Source organism: Anolis sagrei, chromosome 3 (genome assembly GCF_037176765.1).
Source record: "Anolis sagrei isolate rAnoSag1 chromosome 3, rAnoSag1.mat, whole genome shotgun sequence".
Taxonomy (NCBI): domain Eukaryota; kingdom Metazoa; phylum Chordata; class Lepidosauria; order Squamata; family Dactyloidae; genus Anolis; species Anolis sagrei.
Window position 1 is genome coordinate 30066261 of NC_090023.1, and position 18060 is coordinate 30084320.

The 18060-nt window shown below is 43.7% G+C and overlaps 1 pseudogene; it reads right to left on the reverse strand.

Moving 5' to 3' along the window:
- Window positions 1–2455: 2455 nt before the first annotated feature.
- LOC132770058 (small ribosomal subunit protein eS27-like) lies at window positions 2456–2702 on the reverse strand (annotated as a pseudogene).
- Window positions 2703–18060: the final 15358 nt, after the last annotated feature.

The window sequence follows — 18060 nt, forward strand, 5'->3', positions numbered from 1 at the left end:
GTTCACCTACATCCAGAGAGCACTGTGGACTCAAACAATGTTGGATGTGAACCAAACTTGGCATGAATCCTCAAAATGACCAAATGTGAACACCGGTGGAATGTGTGTGTGTATGTGGGGGGGGGGGGGGGATAGACTTTGACATTTGGGAGTTGTAGTTGCTGGGATTTATAGTTAACCTACAATCAAAGCACATTCTGAACCTCACCAACAATAGAATTAGGCCAAACTTCCCACACAGGACCCCCATGCCTTGAAAGGGCTTGCTGGCGTGAATCTCCCTCCAGCCTTGCACGCTCTCTCTCGCCCACACATGCACACCACATTGCCAGGCATGAAGCACACTTGCTCTCCCCTCTCCACTTGGAGTGTCAGAAACAGCCCTCTCCTTGGCTGAGAGACTGGCCAGTCACAGCAGAGGAGGTGGGAGGATTTCTCTGTTCCAAAAGGGAAGAGGAGAGGCAGAGAGATCTTCAGCCTTCTCTGCCAAAGGGATTCTTAAGACCACCAGAAATACATGTTTTCTGATGGTCTTTGGCAACCCCTCTGAAACCCCCTCACTACTCCCCCCCCCCCCCCCCCCAGTTTCTCAAGTTGCTCCTGACACGAAAAAAAAGGTCTCCTCCCAGAAGATCCAAATCAAGGAAAAGTTTCATGAGAACCACCACTTCTCTTAATGACCCCCAGCAACAGCAACTATCCTTCTGGGCAGCTAAACCAGTAAACCCCAAATGGATGACCCCCTAAACCAAAAATGGATAACTTGGAAGTCCCCGAACAGACTCAGAAGTGGTGTTAGGAAATCAAAAGAAACCTTGCGAAATGTCACTTCCTAGAAGAATCCTCCACCTTGTTGTGACTGTGGAGCAGAACAAACAACTCCACACCTGTATGCTTGCCCACAATGTCCTGCCTCATGCACAAAGGAAGAATAGCTTAAAGCTACAATGTGTTCGGTCTTGCCCATTTTTGGTCTAAAATTATTTAGCAACTTGTGCTCCCTCTATTTTATCAGTTTTATACTTGTTTTATTTATGCAATGCTTTTGACACGAAATAAATAAATAAATGGGAGTTTTTGTTTTATAAGGTCTTCTACCTTCTTCGCCAAAGAGTGCTGATGGTCTCACCTAACTACAGATCTCATGATTCCATAATAATGAGCCATGGCAGTGAGAATGTCAAACTGCACTAATTCTACAGTGTAGAGCCAGCCGTATTCACAAGACAAAGATGCTGTAAGAAAGTAAGGATAAAAAAGGAGTAATGGGAAGGGGGATCGTGGTGTGATTTCTTTCACAGGTGTGGATTCAATATTTCATTATACCTTCAAAATAATTCAGTTTAACCTTCTTTGACTATTTAGCTTTTCATCACAAAGTACCTGCTAAGCAACTCATCTATTCTAGGCTGTCACTTCTCCCACCCAATTAATGTTTGATAACACCAATTAAGAATTTAAAATATGTTTACTTTTTACATTTACATTCCCTCTCACCTCACTAATTACATCCTCCCACTTCCATGTACAGTCAAAGTCTTTGTTGAATTTTAAACATCACTTAATGCTTACCTTGAAGATCCTGTGCTTACTGCAACTCTTGGTGGGGTTTTTTCTGGAGGACTGGAAAGTATATTGAGCATTTCCAATCTGTGGGCTGTAGCTTGGTTTTCCATATTTCTTGACATATGTTAGATTAAATTTGGGTAGATTCTGCCTCTATAGCAGTGGTTCTCAACCTGTGGGTCCCCAGGTGTTTTGGCCTACAACTCCCAGAAATCCCAGCCAGTTTACCAGCTGTTAGGATTTCTGGGAGTTGAAGGCCAAAACATCTGGGGACCCACAGGTTGAGAACCAGTGCTCTATAGTGTTCAAGCAGCTCTCTTGGTATGCTATCCATTCCTGGTGAATTAATTCATCCCAAGTGCTTTGAAGCTATCTTCCACTTCACTTTCTGAAATTGTAGTCTTTTCTTCATCCTTGGATGAATCAGCCATTCTTTCATCTCTTTTATATAGGTCTTCAGTATAATTCTTCTATTGTTCAGTATAACAATAGTATAATTCTTATAATAGTATAATTCTTATAATTCAGTATAATTCTTCTAATTCTTTGGTCATGTAATGTTTTTTCATACTGGTTGTGGTCCCCGCTCTTGGTTTAAATTTCCTTTAAAGCTCTCAGACCATGGAAAGAGGTTTCTCGTTCTTCCCCCTTTTTACTGTCCAAAATGTATTGAGTCAAATGGACGAGGCTACAAGGACACAGGTGGCCTCGGTTTGATCCGATCCCTCATTCAGCAGCTGGAGGCCCCAAGCGTTGTTCTGCTGCAGCTGGCCTTCGTTGTCTTGGGATCTGTCTGTGCTCTCCAAGAGAGAGAGCACCATCATGGCCACCAATCTTGGGCCTATAGCCCCACCCAATGGGCAACAACCATCCAATTCTGCATCTAGTGTTACTTTTGCCAGAAGGAGCATCCTCCTATCAGCTGTGCCTTTCCAACAGTGGGCTGGCAGAACACAGCTGAGCAGCCAATGCACAAAACCACTCTCTGAGCATGGCTGAAGAGTGGTGATCTTGTAGCAACCTGGACACTTCACACCCATAAAGTACAAACCGGGGCTCTGGACCAGGCGATTCTTCTTGTGCATCTGCTTCTCCTTCTCAGGGGAGGAATGCAAGAGGTCCTTTGTGAGAGGCATGTCCTCGTGGAGGCAGCAACAGACAAAAAAAGGGTTTTTTTGGTGACATATTTCTCTGCATTGATAATTATAATTATGGTCACTCTCCTTGTTCCTCCACACAAGTTACTAAACACTTGCATTCAGGATTCTGACCCAATTTCTTCATGTTTTGTTTGTCTTTAACTGCTTGAAGAGTTTCATCTATCATCTATTTTTTTTGTCTGCAGTAATGTCTTTTTACAGTGCATATAAAATCCTAAAAGATATTTTCTCTAACATTTATCAAATATGTATGTATGCATGTATGTTGTTATTTTATTTCTTACCCACCTCTCCTATTGGCTCAAAGTGGGTTACAGAATAGTTTGAACACATAAATATTGTAAAAATTCCACAAATACACATATTAAAATGTATTTATATAACAGATACATATTAAAACATATTTCTATAAAATACATATTAAAATACACAGTATCACTAGGCCTAATAATAGATATAAAAGTAAATAATAATAGTGTAATAACATTTACTTTATTTACTTTATTTATACCTCGCTTTTCTCACCCCACAAGGGACTCAAAGCAGCTTACAGACTCTGGCAAAAATTCAATGCTGTATCATAAAACAACCTTATAAAAGCCATATCAAACTCTAAAACAGTTAAAACATATAAACAATAAACACACATAAAAGCAATAAAACAATTTTTTTAAAAAACATAACATTAAAAACATGATTAAGTGCAGTGTTTGGTTCCTATACTTATTGATTTTCTCATGGTCATTATTCAAGCTGTTGAGGTCGATTCCATATTATCCTATTCTCTGAATGCCTGTGTACAGAGCCAGGTCTTTAGCCTTGTCCTGAAGACCAGGAGGGATGGGGCCAGCCTGATATCACTAGGGAGGGAATTCCACAGCCAAGGGGTCAGCACTGAGAAGGCCCTGTCTCTTGTCCCCACCAATTGCCCTTGCAAAGGAGGTGGGACCGAAAGCAGAGCCTCCCCAACAGATCTTAAAGCACTAGTTGGCTCATAAAAGGTGATATGTTCAGACAGAATACCAGAATATGACACCGAGATAGGAAGTGCAGAAATACTAGAAACAGTTTGAGTGGAGATAACAAAAAAAAAATGATGCAGTGTATAATTGAAAAGTGCCATATTAGTGAGGTATCTTAAAGTAGGGCATACCTGTAAAGGAAGCAGGATAAATGGATTGTAACTTTGCAAAAATCATAAATCTAGACCTATTTAAATGTAAAATAGGTCTTAAAGCTAACCAAGAAAGGGGGAAAACATACTTCATTGTACTTGTCTTTACAATTATGGATTGCTTCTAATAAAACAACTTCTCACTATTTTTCAGCCAAATATTTCCATGTGTGATGTAGTAGTATTCATTGCTTTATTATGAAACTATTAGTGCCCCTCAAGGAAAACAATTCTTTCAGGTGGTTTTCCACCTCTTGCTTCTTAACCTGTCTCAAGTCTTTTGAGTCGTATCCTCTCAGGAGCTCCCTACATCAATGGACTGAGACTCTACATTGAGAGACTTAACTATGAGGTTTATTGATCATGTCTGCACTGAAGTGTCTTCATGAGAATTCAAACAATGCCATCTAAACTCCTGAAGCCTCTCCCGACATGCAGTGGGCTCCCCGTAAATATTGAAAAGCCAGCCTCTGGAGGAGTCCTGTCCTTTGGTTCTATGCAGCCATCTTTATCTATCTGGGTGGAAATGTCCCTGGTTGGGATTACAGGGGAGCCTATTATTTTGATAGCATACCTGGTTCACACACCATTTAATGTTTCTTAAGTGTAAATTGCCTGTCTGGCACATTTAACACAGATCATGCTAAGTCTCACAGCATGTTTACTGTCACTGAGATAAGTGCAATTCTTGCTTTGTCTTCTCTGGCTGAAAAGTGATATAGCAACATTTTCCCTGATGCTTGCTTGACCTTTGTGTGTTCTGAGAATATCTATAGCTTGGAAAAATAACAAGTTACAAATGTTTGGTGGTGGTAGTGGCAGCAATAAAAGCACAATTAATTCTGGTTTGAAAAGTAATGTTGCAGGTAGGCATGGCATTGTCCAGCTTTCTTTTGTTATAACAAGTACTGTTTCTGACTTGGATATTTGCTGATATCCAACAAAAATATTTGAGTTGTATGGTGGACATCAGATTCAAATCCCCACTTGGTCATGAAACCCACTGGGTGACCTTGGGAAAGTCACACTCTTAGCCCAAGGAAGGCAAAGCCAATTTCCACCTGAACAAATTGTGCCAAGAAAGCAATATGATAAGGTTGCCTCAGGTCTTCATAAGTTGATAAAGTTGGAGATGATCTGAAGGTACATAGGAGGAGGAACAACAACTCATCATGGTGATGTGATTTCTAACTGCCTGGGACTAATTTGGAAAGGATGGGAAAAATCAGCTAGTTGAGAAGAAAATGATGTTGAGAAGTAGCAGTGTGGTGAAGCAATGACATCAGAGCCCCCGTGGCACAATGTGCTGACAGAAATGCTGACCGAAAGGTCGGCAGTTTGAATCCAGGGAGTGGGGTGAGCTCCTGCCTGTCAGCTCTAGCTTTTCATGCAGGGACATGAGAAAAGCCTCCTTCGGGATGGTAAAACATCTGGGCATCCCCTGGGCAATGTCCTTGCAGACAGACAATTCTCTCAAACCAAAAGTGACATGCAGTTTCTCAAGCCGCTCCTGACAAAAAATCAGATAACCCACTATCTAATTAATTCGCAACAAACCAGGGTTTTCCTGGTTGTAGCGAATTAATTCGGGACTGTCCAGAATGTTGTCCGGACAGCCCCTTATTTATTGCATTAAATACTGCAATAAGAGTACTGTCTGGATGGGTCCTGAGAGGACAAAGATGGTAGTATTATCTTAGTCTTCTCAAATGCTTATGATACCAACTTTGTTCTCACAGTCTGAGATTCTACGAGATTTCTTTGCATACTGATATTCCAGGCTAACCTAGTTATGTTTATGAATTGGGAAAGACAGGCCCCATCTATACTGCCATATAAAATCCAGATTATCTGTTCTGAACTGAATGATATGGTAGTGTAGACTCAATGTAATCCAGATTATCTGATTTGATAATATGGATTATGTGGCAATGTAGATCCAGCCACAGTGACAACTGCATGATCTGAAAAACATTTCTCTCTCTCTTTTTTTCATTTCATGGAAATGGATACTGACAGCAATCTACTCCAACCCAAGCATTCTTCTAATGGGCAACTGAACACATTTTGTGCAGTTGGGGAATAAAAACAGTTCTTTGAGCAGCTGGCAATATGGGCTTTAATCAAGAACAAGGCTTGATTCTTGAAACAAATATATGAGCCATAAAGAAACAGAAAATTAAAATTACATTTAAGATTTCATAAGCATTATATAGTATTACTAGTTGGGGATCAAATACCTGTCTTCCATTTGAAGGCAAGAAGAAGAAAAACAGGTGGTGGAATATTTAATTGCTTCAGATTTGGTTATATTGCTGCAGGCATTGCCAAATGCATCCGGCACCAGGGAGCAACTGCTTTTCATCACTGGATTTTGTAATTACTTTCACCATTATATAAATGTTGTGCATTCCGGTTCAGTCCATTATGTTATTGCACTTCAGGGACAGTATTGATGTATTCCCAGTCAATATTCTGGTCAGGCTCTCTCTCTTTTTTATCTCTAGCACACTATACAGAACTCACAGTTATAACCAGGGGATTGAGTTTTCAGCAACACGGGAGTACAGAGGATCTCTTTCCTCCCATTTATAAATGGAACAAACAAACAAAGAAGGTTGACACCCTTGAAGGCGATTATTTCTTCATCTGGTCTCATGAAGCCTTCAGGGTTGCCATTCCAGTTCCTCACTGGGTCTTAAAATCTTGGTTTTTGCTGCCAGCTGGGTAAAAGGAAAATAAATTGTTTTCCAAGGTCTGATTCTAGTTAAACAGACTCACCTGGTTTCCTGTGGTGAAAAGTCTTCCTAGTTAGCTATGTGTTTCTGCTATGTATGGCAGAGTGAAATCCACACCTATGTATATGATGGAAAGTTACATTTATATTTTGATCCTTTTTAAGGAAACCTTCCTTTTGAATGTTTGTCATTCAAAACATTTAGCTTGACACACAATAATATAAGAAATATTTTATAGAAACAACAATAACAAATGTGGAAGAAACCCATATATTCGGCTCAAGGGTCATATTCCCTATTAGGAAAGCATCCATGGGTCCCCCACTTTAAAAAATAAGTTGAGACTAATATTAGTGTGACCACCTCCACACATTGTCCCTTTCATACACACATATGAGATCTTGTAGCATCCTAGAGACCAACTGAGAGAATGAAGTCTACTTCTACAAAAGCTGATGTTACCAACTTCATTCTCAGTCTCTTTGCATATTGATATTTCTACAAAAGTTGGTAGAATGAAGGTCTACTAACTTCATTCTCAGTCTCTTTGCATACTGATATTTCAGACTAACATGGCTATTTCTTTGAATCCACACACAGATATCCATACACACCTACATACAGTACATCTGCAGCTATAAACACACAACAAGAAACATAAATTAAGGTAAAGGTAAAGGTTTCCCCTGACATTAAGTCTAGTCATGTCTGACTCTGGGGTGGTGGTGCTTGTCTCCATTTCTAAGCTGAAGAGCCGGCGTTGTCTGTAGACACCTCCAAGGCCAGCATGACTACATGAAGCGCTGTTACTTTCCTGCAGAAGCGGTACCTATTGATCTACTCACATTTGTGTGCTTTAGAACTGCTAGGTTGGCAGAAGCTGGGCCTAACAATGGAAGCTCACCCCGCTGTTAGGATTCAAACTGCCAACCTTTCAGTCAGCAAGTTCAGCAGCTCAGCAGTTTAACCTGCTGTGCCACCAGGGATGTCATAAAAAGCATGGAACACACTTATTCTCTCATGCGGCAGTCTCCCATTCTCAGAAAGAACATACACACACACACATTTCTTCCTTTCTCTGTGCTGTCATTAGGATTGCAAACATGGCTCCATGCCTAATTGCAGAGGGGTGTCACAGCATGCAGGTAAGAGAGAGCTAATCCTTTCCTCTCCAGATGAAATCCCTAAATCGTTCCTCCACATGCAGTAATTTGCATTTGTGAATATTTCACATAGGTGGCAATGAAGACTTTTTTCAAGACTTGATGCTGGGTAGATCAGGGGACTATACGGGTGATATGGGGAGATTCTATGGATCATATCTGGTCAATGGGGTGGAGGTTTCCTATCTACTATCATCCTATAAATTTGCATGTTGATGAGAAAATTGGCTCTTCTTTAGTCACTTTCTCTAACCTCCAAGCAGCTGTACAGGTGCATTATGAAGCTGCCTTTCTTAGCACTTCGCCATGTGTTTTTCCGTGCTATGGCTTTTTTCTCATCTTCAGTCAAAAACATTATTCTTTCATGATGCCAGGTATCCACATCAGTCAGAATGAGGTGTGACAACAGTGTCAGAAAAATTAGACAAGAGTTCGTGCCAGATAATTAGCCTTAGGGCAGAAATGGGGAAAGCAAACCCATCTATCTGCAATATTTAAAAAGATTATTATGTTTCCTGAAAAGCATCTAAGACTGGAACGGATGAGAATTCTCAGGATGCCATGCTTTCCTTGCGAAGAATAAAAGATAACCCATTCTCTTCAATCTTTTTTTTTAAAGTTTCAACTGTATGTTGAAAATGGACAGCATCAACTCTCTGCAGTTTCTTTGGATTTGGTTTTCGATGTTATTGTTGCTCCAATTGCACAAAAAGCTGGGGGAGGGCAGTACTCAGGGTGTCACTTTGTGTGATTATGCATAGTGAACTCTGTGGTCTTACCCTCAAAATTGGGGGTTTTCTGCCTGTAGGTCAGCAACAATAGTGCTTCCTATCCCCCCTCCCTCCCTCTCATGAGTACTTACTTAATTTACTTTATCCTTGTTGTCTGAGTAAGATTGTCCTCCAAGTGCAGTGTCCTGACAGTGGGTACGTAGGTGACTGTGGAGCCCTATTCTTGATCTGCATCTTCTCCCGCACTGAGGGCATCGGTTTCCAGGTGGAAGGTGGTTCCACTCAGGGTTGGCTTGACACGCCTTCCTCTTGGCACATTTCTATCTTTTGCCCTCCATTCGTGCCTCTTCAAATTCTACAGCACTGCTGGTCACAGCTGACCTCCAGATGGAGTGCTCAAGGGCCAGGGCTTCCCAGTTCTCAGTGTCTATGCCACAGTTTTTAAGGTTGACTTTGAGCCCATCTTTACATCTCTTTTCCTTTCCTCCAACATTCCATTTTCCATTCTTGAGTTTGGAGTAGAGTGATTGCTTTGGGAAACTTCGGACAACATGGCTGGTTCAGCAGAGTTGATGGCAGAGGACCGTCGCTTCAGTTTGCTTCTTTCAGCAAACTGTCATTTGTCCACCTGTCTTCCCAAAAGATTTGCAGGCTTTTTCAGAGACAACGCTGATGGAATCATTCCGGGAGTTGCATGTGACATCTGTAGATAGTCCACGTTTCGTAGGCATATAGCAGGGTTGGGAGGACAACAGCTTTATAAACAAGCACCAGTGTTTGAGGACTGGGACATCCCCTGAGTATACATCTTGTGAATGGGAAACCATAAACAAAGATAAGGTGCTGTAGGTTATATTTCATGAGAAGAAATTGACAAAATGACCTCACTGTATTTCTTGCCTTTAAAAAATCCCTATGTTATTATGGGGTCACCGTAATATACTTAATAATATACTTTATTTATATTCTGCCTATCTCCCCAAAGGGACTCAGGGTTGATTACAACACACATATATGGCAAATATTCAACTGAGTTATACAATTAACAAAGACAGTGTATAAACAGAGGTAAAGGCTTCCCATCTTTTTCCATCTCTGGCATCTGGAGGCAGCGCTCAACTCCAGCCATGGGGGGGGGGGGTACTGTTGCTCTATCTTCGACGCCAAGGAGTTTTGGTTGTCCTTAGATGCACTTCCGATCAAATCGCCGGCATATCCACATGGGTGCCTTTTATCACCTCCCCACCAAAGTGATCCATATTTATCTACTCACATTGCTGTTTTTGAACTGGTAGGTGAGTAGAAGCTGGGCAGATGGTTGGGAGCTCACTTCAACTTGGGCTTGAACTGTCGACATTTCAATCAGCAAGGTTTCCTTCAGCTGGCGGTTTAACCTGCTGTGCTAAAGCCTGACCATAAGTCAACAAGTGATGTGAAGGCACACATACACACAAAGTGGATGACTCTGGCACTAATACCACCCTTTGAGTCCTTCCACACAGCCATATAACCCAGTATGTCAAGGCATAAAATCCCACAATATCTGCTTTGAGATGGGTTATCAGAGTCCACAATGTCCTATATTCCATCTATGTCCTATATTCCATTATCAAAGCAGATAATGTGTGATTTGATTCATCTGTGTGGGACCTTAGAGGAAGAATCCACTTTGGTTGTCTAATGCTTAAACACTCACCCCTTGTAGTTAACCTCACTCTGCCAATATTTTCTGATTTTGAGCTCGAGTGGCAACAAAATATTTTAATGTTGTATTTTCAGATTTTAGTAACAATAAAAAGGGCTATACCTTTCAACACCATGGGAACAAGTTGAGTCTTTATGTACAAACACAATACATTTATACTATAAAGGTAAAGGTAGTCCCCTGACATTAAGTCCAGTCATGTCTGACTCTGGGGTGTGGTGCTCATCTCCATTTCTAAGCCGAAGAGCCAACGTTGTCCGTAGACACCTCCAAGGTCATGTGGCCGGCATACTGCAACAAAATTATCCCCTTGGTTTCCATTACATGCAAGCAACTTAATGTAATCCCTTGTATAATTAAGGAAAGGGTGTCTGTGCATTTCTGGTATATGATTCCATAATCACAGAGCTATCTTGAGAGGAAAAAAGTGAATGTGTGTGTGAAGGGAAGACATCTTGAGATCCTTAGAAGAAAGGCAAGGCATAATAGATGCTATAAGGAAAATAAAATGCTTATGTAGTAAATTTGTTTTGTGTGAAACCATTCTCTGTCCTGGCTTAAATAAAAGGCTTTGGTAGTATTTACTGAAGCCTTTGCTGTTGTACATTTCCTGACCATTACTGTGAATTGGTCACTTTGGTTTTCTTTATACTGACTCAAGAAAGGAGCCCCAGGTTTGTCAAAAGAGCCTTAATGTTGCATAATGACGCTATATGTTTCTTTGAATGAGTCAGTTAAACTGCAGGGATGGGTCTCTGAGCCACTTACTTGGGAGATTACCTTTAGGAATCAGCAGGTGGGAAGTTTCTGGAAGACAAACAGGGAAAGAGTAAAGTGGATACACACAGAAAGTTGTGAGTTGACTGAAAGGGATTAAATTAGGCCTCAGTGTGAATTTAAAGCTTGGAGAGGATCAGGGAAGAGATTTTATGTCTGTGGAAATCTATTTTGTTTTCTTACAGAAACACAATGGCCCTCCAACTTTTTGATCTTTTTATATCATTGCGTACCTTCCAGTTCTTTCCAACTTATGGTGACCCTAAGGTAGGGGGTTTTTTTAGGCTAAGAGTGTGTGACTTGCCCAAGGTCACTCAGTGCACTTTCATGGCTGAATCGGGATTCAAACCCGGTTCTACAAAGACCTAACCCAATGTACAAATCACTATGCCATTTGGAGTATATTTATTCAGCATAAAATAAATGCAAATGGTATTAATTCCCCTCTGATAACATTGCATGGGCCTGATGAAATGGGCCATAGTTCACAAAAAGAGGATGAAGTTGGTTCCTCCGTTGGATTTGGAATGCAAAGGCATTCAAATCTCATAGATTTGTCCGAGTTATTTGGCTATATCGTGACATTTCACAGAAACAAGGAATATTTATTTATTTACTAGCTTGGGGACCCGGCGTTGCCCGGGTTATTAGAGAAAGTGGGTAATGGCGGTTCTGTACGCCAAGTTTGGTCTTTATCGGTAATTGGATGAGGGTTGCAGTGGTCTCAAGAACTGAGCAAAGGTACTGCAAGTCCCATAATCCATGGTCCATCCCCGACCAAACCACACCAGGACGTAAAGTGGGTCATGAGAGGTCTATGTGCCAAGTTTGGTCCTGATCAGACATTGGATGAGGTTAACAGCGGTCTCAGAATGTGAGTGATGGTACTGCAAGTCCCATCATCCAAAGTTGATCCTACTTCAAACTGCAGCAGGATGCAGAGTGGGTCATGGGGGCTCTGTGTGCCAAGTTTGATCTTGATCAGACATTAGATGAGGGTTGCAGCCGTCTTGGAAAGGGAGTGGAGGTACTTCAAGTCCCATCATCCATTGTCTGTCCTCCTCGAAAGTGCACCAGGATGTAGAGTGGGTCATGGGGACTCTGTGTGCCAGGTTTGGTCCTGATCAGTCATTGGTGAGGGTCTCAGTGGCCTCAGGAAGTGAGTGAAGTGACTGCAAGTCCCATCATCCATTGTCAAATTCTTCCAAACCGCACCAGGATGTAGAGTGAGTTATGCAGGCTCTCTGTGTAAATTGTGGTCCTGATCTATCATCGTTGGCAGTTGTAATGGTCTTAGGAAGGGAGTCCAGTTATTGCAAGTCCCATCGTCCATGGTGCATCCTCCTTCAAACTGCACCTGGATGTAGAGTGCGTCATGGAGACTCAGTGTGCCAAGTTTGGTATTTATTGGTAATTGGATGAGGGTTGCAGTGGTCTCAAGAATTGAGCAATGGTACTGCAAGTCCCATAATCCACGGTCCATCCCCAGCCAAACCACACCAGGACGTAAAGTGGGTCATGAGAGGTCTATGTGAGAAGTTTGGTCCTGATCAGTCATTGGATAAGGTTAACAGCGGTCTCAGAATGTGAGTTAACTGCAAGTCCCATCATCCATGGTTCATCCTCCTCCAAACTGCAGTAGGATGTAGAGTGGGTGATGGGGGCTCTATGTGCCTATTTCGGTCTGTATTGGGAGTGTTCTGACCCAGCCCCCGGCCTTTCCTTTCCTCTCTTTGTCATCTCGGAATGTTGGATTTGAGGCTGGCCAATCAGAGACCATATGCAAATTTCCTTCTGTCATGCCCCGTTACTGCCATGAACCCTCTTCTCCACCAGGGGCTCCTCTTGAAGCTGGCCAATCAGAGACCATATGCAAATAGCACCACAGCGGCAGCCAATCAGAACGCTGGCACATACACCGCCCTCCACAATTTCTCTGTCCGATACAAACACTCTTCTTTATTATATACTAGCTTGGGGACCCGGCGTTGCCCGGGTTATTAGAGAAAGTGGGTAATGGCGGTTCTGTATGCCAAGTTTGGTCTTTATTGGTCTTTGGGTAATGGCAGCATTATTTTTAGGAAGTGAGTGAAGGTACTTGAAGTCCCATCATCCATGGGCCATCCTCCTACAAACAGCAGCAGGATACAGAGTGGGTCATGGGGGCTCTGTGTGCCAAGTTTGGTCTTTATCAGTCATTAGATGAGGGTGGCAGTGGTGTCAGTAAGTGAGTGAAGGTAGTGCATCATCCAAAGTCCATCCTCTTTCAAATTGCAGCAGGATGTAGAGTGGATCATGGGGGCTCTGTGTGCCAAGTGTGGTCTTGATTGGTCATTAGAAGAGGGTTGCAGCAATCTTTGGAAGGGAGTGGAGGTACTTGAAGTCCCATCATCCATGGTCTGTCCTCCTCCAAACTGCAGCAGGATGTAGAGTGGGTCATTGGAGCTCCATGTGCCAAGTTTAGTCTTGATTAGTCATTGGCGAGGGTCTCAGTGGTCTCAGGAAGTGAGCAAAGGTACTGCAAGTCCCATCATCCATCTCCAAAGTTTTCCAAATAACACCAAGACGTAAAGTGGGTCATGAGAGGTCTATGTGCCAAGTTTGGTCTTGATCCGTCATTGGATGAGGTTTGCAGAGGTCTCAGAATGTGAGTGAAGGTGCTGGAAGTTCCATCATCCATGGTCCACCCTTCTCCAAAACTGCAGCAGGATGTAGAATGGATCATGGGGGCTCTGTGTGCCAACTTTGGTCTTGATTGGTCATTAGATGAGTTTTGCAGCAGTCTTGGGTAGTGGAGGTACTTGAAGTCCCATCATCCATGGTCTGTTGTCCTCCAAACTGCTCCAGGATGTAGAGTGGGTCATTGAAGCTCCATGTGCCAAGTTTAGTCTTGATTGGCGAGGGTCTCAGTGGTCTCAGGAAGTGAGTGAAGTGACTGCAAGTCCCATCATCCATTGTCAAATTCTTCCAAACCACATCAGGATGTAGAGTGAGTTATGCAGGCTCTCTGTGTAAATTGTGGTCCTGATCCATCATTGTTGGCAGTTATGGTCTTAGGAAGGGAGTGCAGGTATTGCAAGTCCCATCATCCATGGTGCATCCTCCTTCAAACTGCACCTGGATGTAGACTGCGTCATGGAGACTCAGTGTGCCAAGTTTGGTATTTATTGGTAATTGGATGAGGGTTGCAGTGGTCTGAAGAATTGAGCAATTGTACTGCAAGTCCCATAATCCACGGTCCATCCCCGGCCAAACCACACCAGGACGTAAAGTGGGTCATGAGAGGTCTCTGTGAGAAGTTTGGTCCTGATCAGTCATTGGATAAGGTTAACAGCGGTCTCAGAATGTGAGTGGTGGTACTGCAAGTCCCATCATCCATGGTTCATAGTCCTCCAAACTGCAGTCGGATGTAGAGTGGGTGATGGGGGCTCTGTGTGCCTATTTCGGTCTGTATTGGTAGTGTTCTGACCCAGCCCCCGGCCTTTCCTTTCTTCTCTTTGTCATCTCGGAATGTTGGATTTGAGGCTGGCCAATCAGAGAGCATATGCAAATTTCCTTCTGTCATGCCCCGTTACTGCCATGAACCCTCTTCTCCACCAGGGGCTCCTATTGAAGCTGCCCAATCAGAGACCATATGCAAATAGCACCACAGCGGCAGCCAATCAGAAAGCTGCCACAAACTTTTCCGCCCTACGTCCTCCCTCACATACAAACACTCTTCTTGATTATATATATAGATATAGATTATTTACAGTATTTATATTCCACCCTTCTCACCCTGCAGGGGACTCAGGGCAGATTACAATGTACATATACACGGCAAACATTCAATGCCATAGACACACAATATATATAGACAGAGGCTATTTAACTTTCCAGCTTTCATGAGGGTATTCTGGCCACCAGGGGAGCTGTCACTTCACCGTCCATTTGAGACACTGATGGAGTACTTCCTCATTCTTTGCTTGTTTGCTTGCTGGAGATTTTTATGGCATCCTAAATTAGTTACATTAGCCTCCCCGCATAAGCGGTACCTAAATTGGCTTCATCCTTGCCAAGCTAGAATCCTACTGATGCATTGGGCTAGTGGTTGCACTATGTCCAGGGATGTGTAGCAGTGATCAGGTCTAGCAGATAAAATCTACAGGGTATTTCAAAAAGATTGACCCAATTTGAAATCACTATATTTGCAACCACAAATTGCCCATGAACAGAAACCCTTACCACTTGAAAGGGAGGGGTATGCTGTGTCAAATGATTGCTGCTCGATGCCTCTCTCAGCACACAAACAGCCCCTAGCCATAGGCAAGATGGTGACTCCACAACTGTTGTGATCAAATGTTGTCTCAATATTGTCTGTGTAGTAGGTGGTGGGCAAATAGAGTTAGTAAGATTTAATAATTTGAAAACTTATTAAACTCTGTGTCACATTTTGTGTCATTGTAACATGTTGCCATTGTGAAATATTGTTGTTGTTCATTCGTGCAGTTGTTTCTGACTCTTCGTGACTTCATGGACCAGTCCATGCCAGAGCTCCCCGTCGGCCGTCACCACTCCCAGCTCCTTCAAGGTCAATCCAGTCACTTCAAGGATGCCATCCATCCATCTTGCCCTTGGTCAGCTCCTCTTCCTTTTTCCTTTCATTTTCCCCAGCATAATTGTCTTCTCTACGCTTTCCATTGTGAAATATACTGCTTTGAAATTGAGTTTGTTATTTTGAAACACCCTGTATTTCTCCAATTCACAGCATCCACCTCTTCTGGCTGTCACCAGGCCTGTAGTGAGGGGGGGGGGGGGGTTAGGGGTTCAACCCCCCCCCCCCCGAAATGATTAAGATTTTTTAAAAAACTTGGTTTACTCATGAATTTTAACGGGTTAACCAAATCCCCATGCTAAGTCTATGAGATGCAAAAAATTAAGAGTCCCTCCAGAACTGCAAGCACTATCTCAGGCAATTACTGTCATTACTTGCAGCAATAGCCGATGTAGTGAAGCAACCAAGTTGGGGGGGGGGGGGTGTTGAATGCTCTCATTAAGGAGGCCAGACTTGGTGGAGGTGGTTGACAGGGGCAGAGTATGTAGGATTATAGGGTAAGTGCAGTGTGCGGTGTGCAACAATCTTAGTTCTATTAAAGTGCTTCTGGGACTCTCACAGCTTCTGGCTACTTCCTGCCTGGGGGAATTCTTTGTTGTGTTGTTGAGAGTTTTCTGGGCTGTATGGCCATGTTCTAGAAGCATTCTCTCCTGATGTTTCACCTGCATTTATGGCAGGCATCCTCAGAGGCTATGAGTTCTGGAAATGAGGAAACTGGGGTTTATATATCTGTGGAATGTCCAGGAAGGGAGAAAGAACTCTCGTCTGTTTGAGGTAGGTGTGAATGTTCCAGTTGGCCACCTTGATTAGCATTTAATGGCCTAGCAGTTTCAAGGTCTGGCTTCTTACTGCCTGGGGGAATCCTTTGTTTTTATTAATTTATTTACAGCATTTTTATCCCACCTTTCTCAGCCCGAAGGTGACTCTGGGGGTGTACAGATTGGCAACACAGAGGAGCCACAACATACATACATACATACATATTAAAAACATTTAATATCACATAATAAAATCCATATAAAATTATTAAAACTATAATCATCAGTGTCTTCCATGACTATCACTAAAAAACCACTCTATTATTTATTTAATAAATTGATCACCTTTATTACTACTGAAAAGCCTCATAGCTTCAAAGCCTGGCTGCTTCCTGCCTGGGGGAAATCCTTTGTTGGAAGGTGATTAGCCCTGTCTTCTTTCCCTTGCTTTGTCGCCTACCAAGATCGGAGTGGGCCGATACCTGCCATAGGGGCTTCCTTGGGAGTGGGTCAGCCCCTCCCCTCTTTGTCTCCCCTCTTTCCTTTCGCCCCTCGCTGCTGCTTCTCCGGGGGGGTCGCAGAGAGGGAAAGAGAAGGGAAAGACTCGCCTTCGAGCCGTTGTTTCCCTGCGAGAAGCAGCGGAGGGTCCCTTCCCTGAGGTTGGGCTTCCCATCTTGCCAGCTCCCCTTTTCTTTCTTTCTTTCTTTCTCCCTCCACCCCCACTGCTCCCCTCCTTCCCGCTGCCTCTCCCTCCCCTCCCCTCCCCTCCTTTTACTACTCCAATCTGCAAAAGGTGAAGCGAGAAGCAAAGCTCGCCGCTTCCCATTCATTCATGGAGAGCCAAAGTGGGAGGGGGTATATGTGTGGGTAGGTGGGAGGGGAGCGGGTCTCCAGCGGCGCATGCGTGTTCGGAGCGTGCGAGGCGCCTATAATAACAACAGAGCCAGCCAGGGAGCGGAGCAGGAGTCGAGGAGGAAGGGAAGGAAAGGAAGGAAAGGAAGGAAAGGAGGTGGCACAGAGGCAAAACTCTGAAGAGGAGGAGGAGGAAGAGTCTGCATCCTCCTCTGGGGTCTCCTTCCCTCCCCTTGAGGCGCCCAAGTAACTTCGGAGTGTGGAAGCCGGGAAAAAAGTCTTGGAAAGCGGAGCGAGGAGGGAGGAACCGGGACCAGAAAGAGCCGAAAGGATGGCGCGTTGACGGAAAGCAGGAGCGGCGTCCGAGCCTCGCAGGGTTTCCTTCCATTGACTTCGCCTGAGGGAAAGCGAGGCGGGGAAGCAGAAGCGGCGCCCAAGCCTCGTAGGGTTTCTTTCCCTTGACTTCGCCCGCCCCAGACCCACTTTGCTCCAGCTTTGCGGGCGGAGTGAGGAAGTGTGTGGATAGCCTCCCACTCAAGGCAGTGGAAACTCCTTCGCCTTCCTCTCTGCCTGCTTTCCTTCCTTCTTCGGGGCACCATGAGGTGAGAAGACCTCCCAGGCGCCTCGCAACAGCCGGCAACTGTTCTCGGCTTTGGCCCCAAAGGCAGTTCTCTTCTTTCTCCTCCTTGGAGGAGGCTCCGCTCGGGTTCCTCCTCCGTGTTGCCAGCCCTGGCCCTTTCACCTCGCCAGCCACATCCCTTGGACCTGAGCTCCTCTTTCCACAGGACCTGAAGCGCCTCTTTGCAGACGGAGAGCGCAGTTTTGTTTGGTTTTTCCAGCTT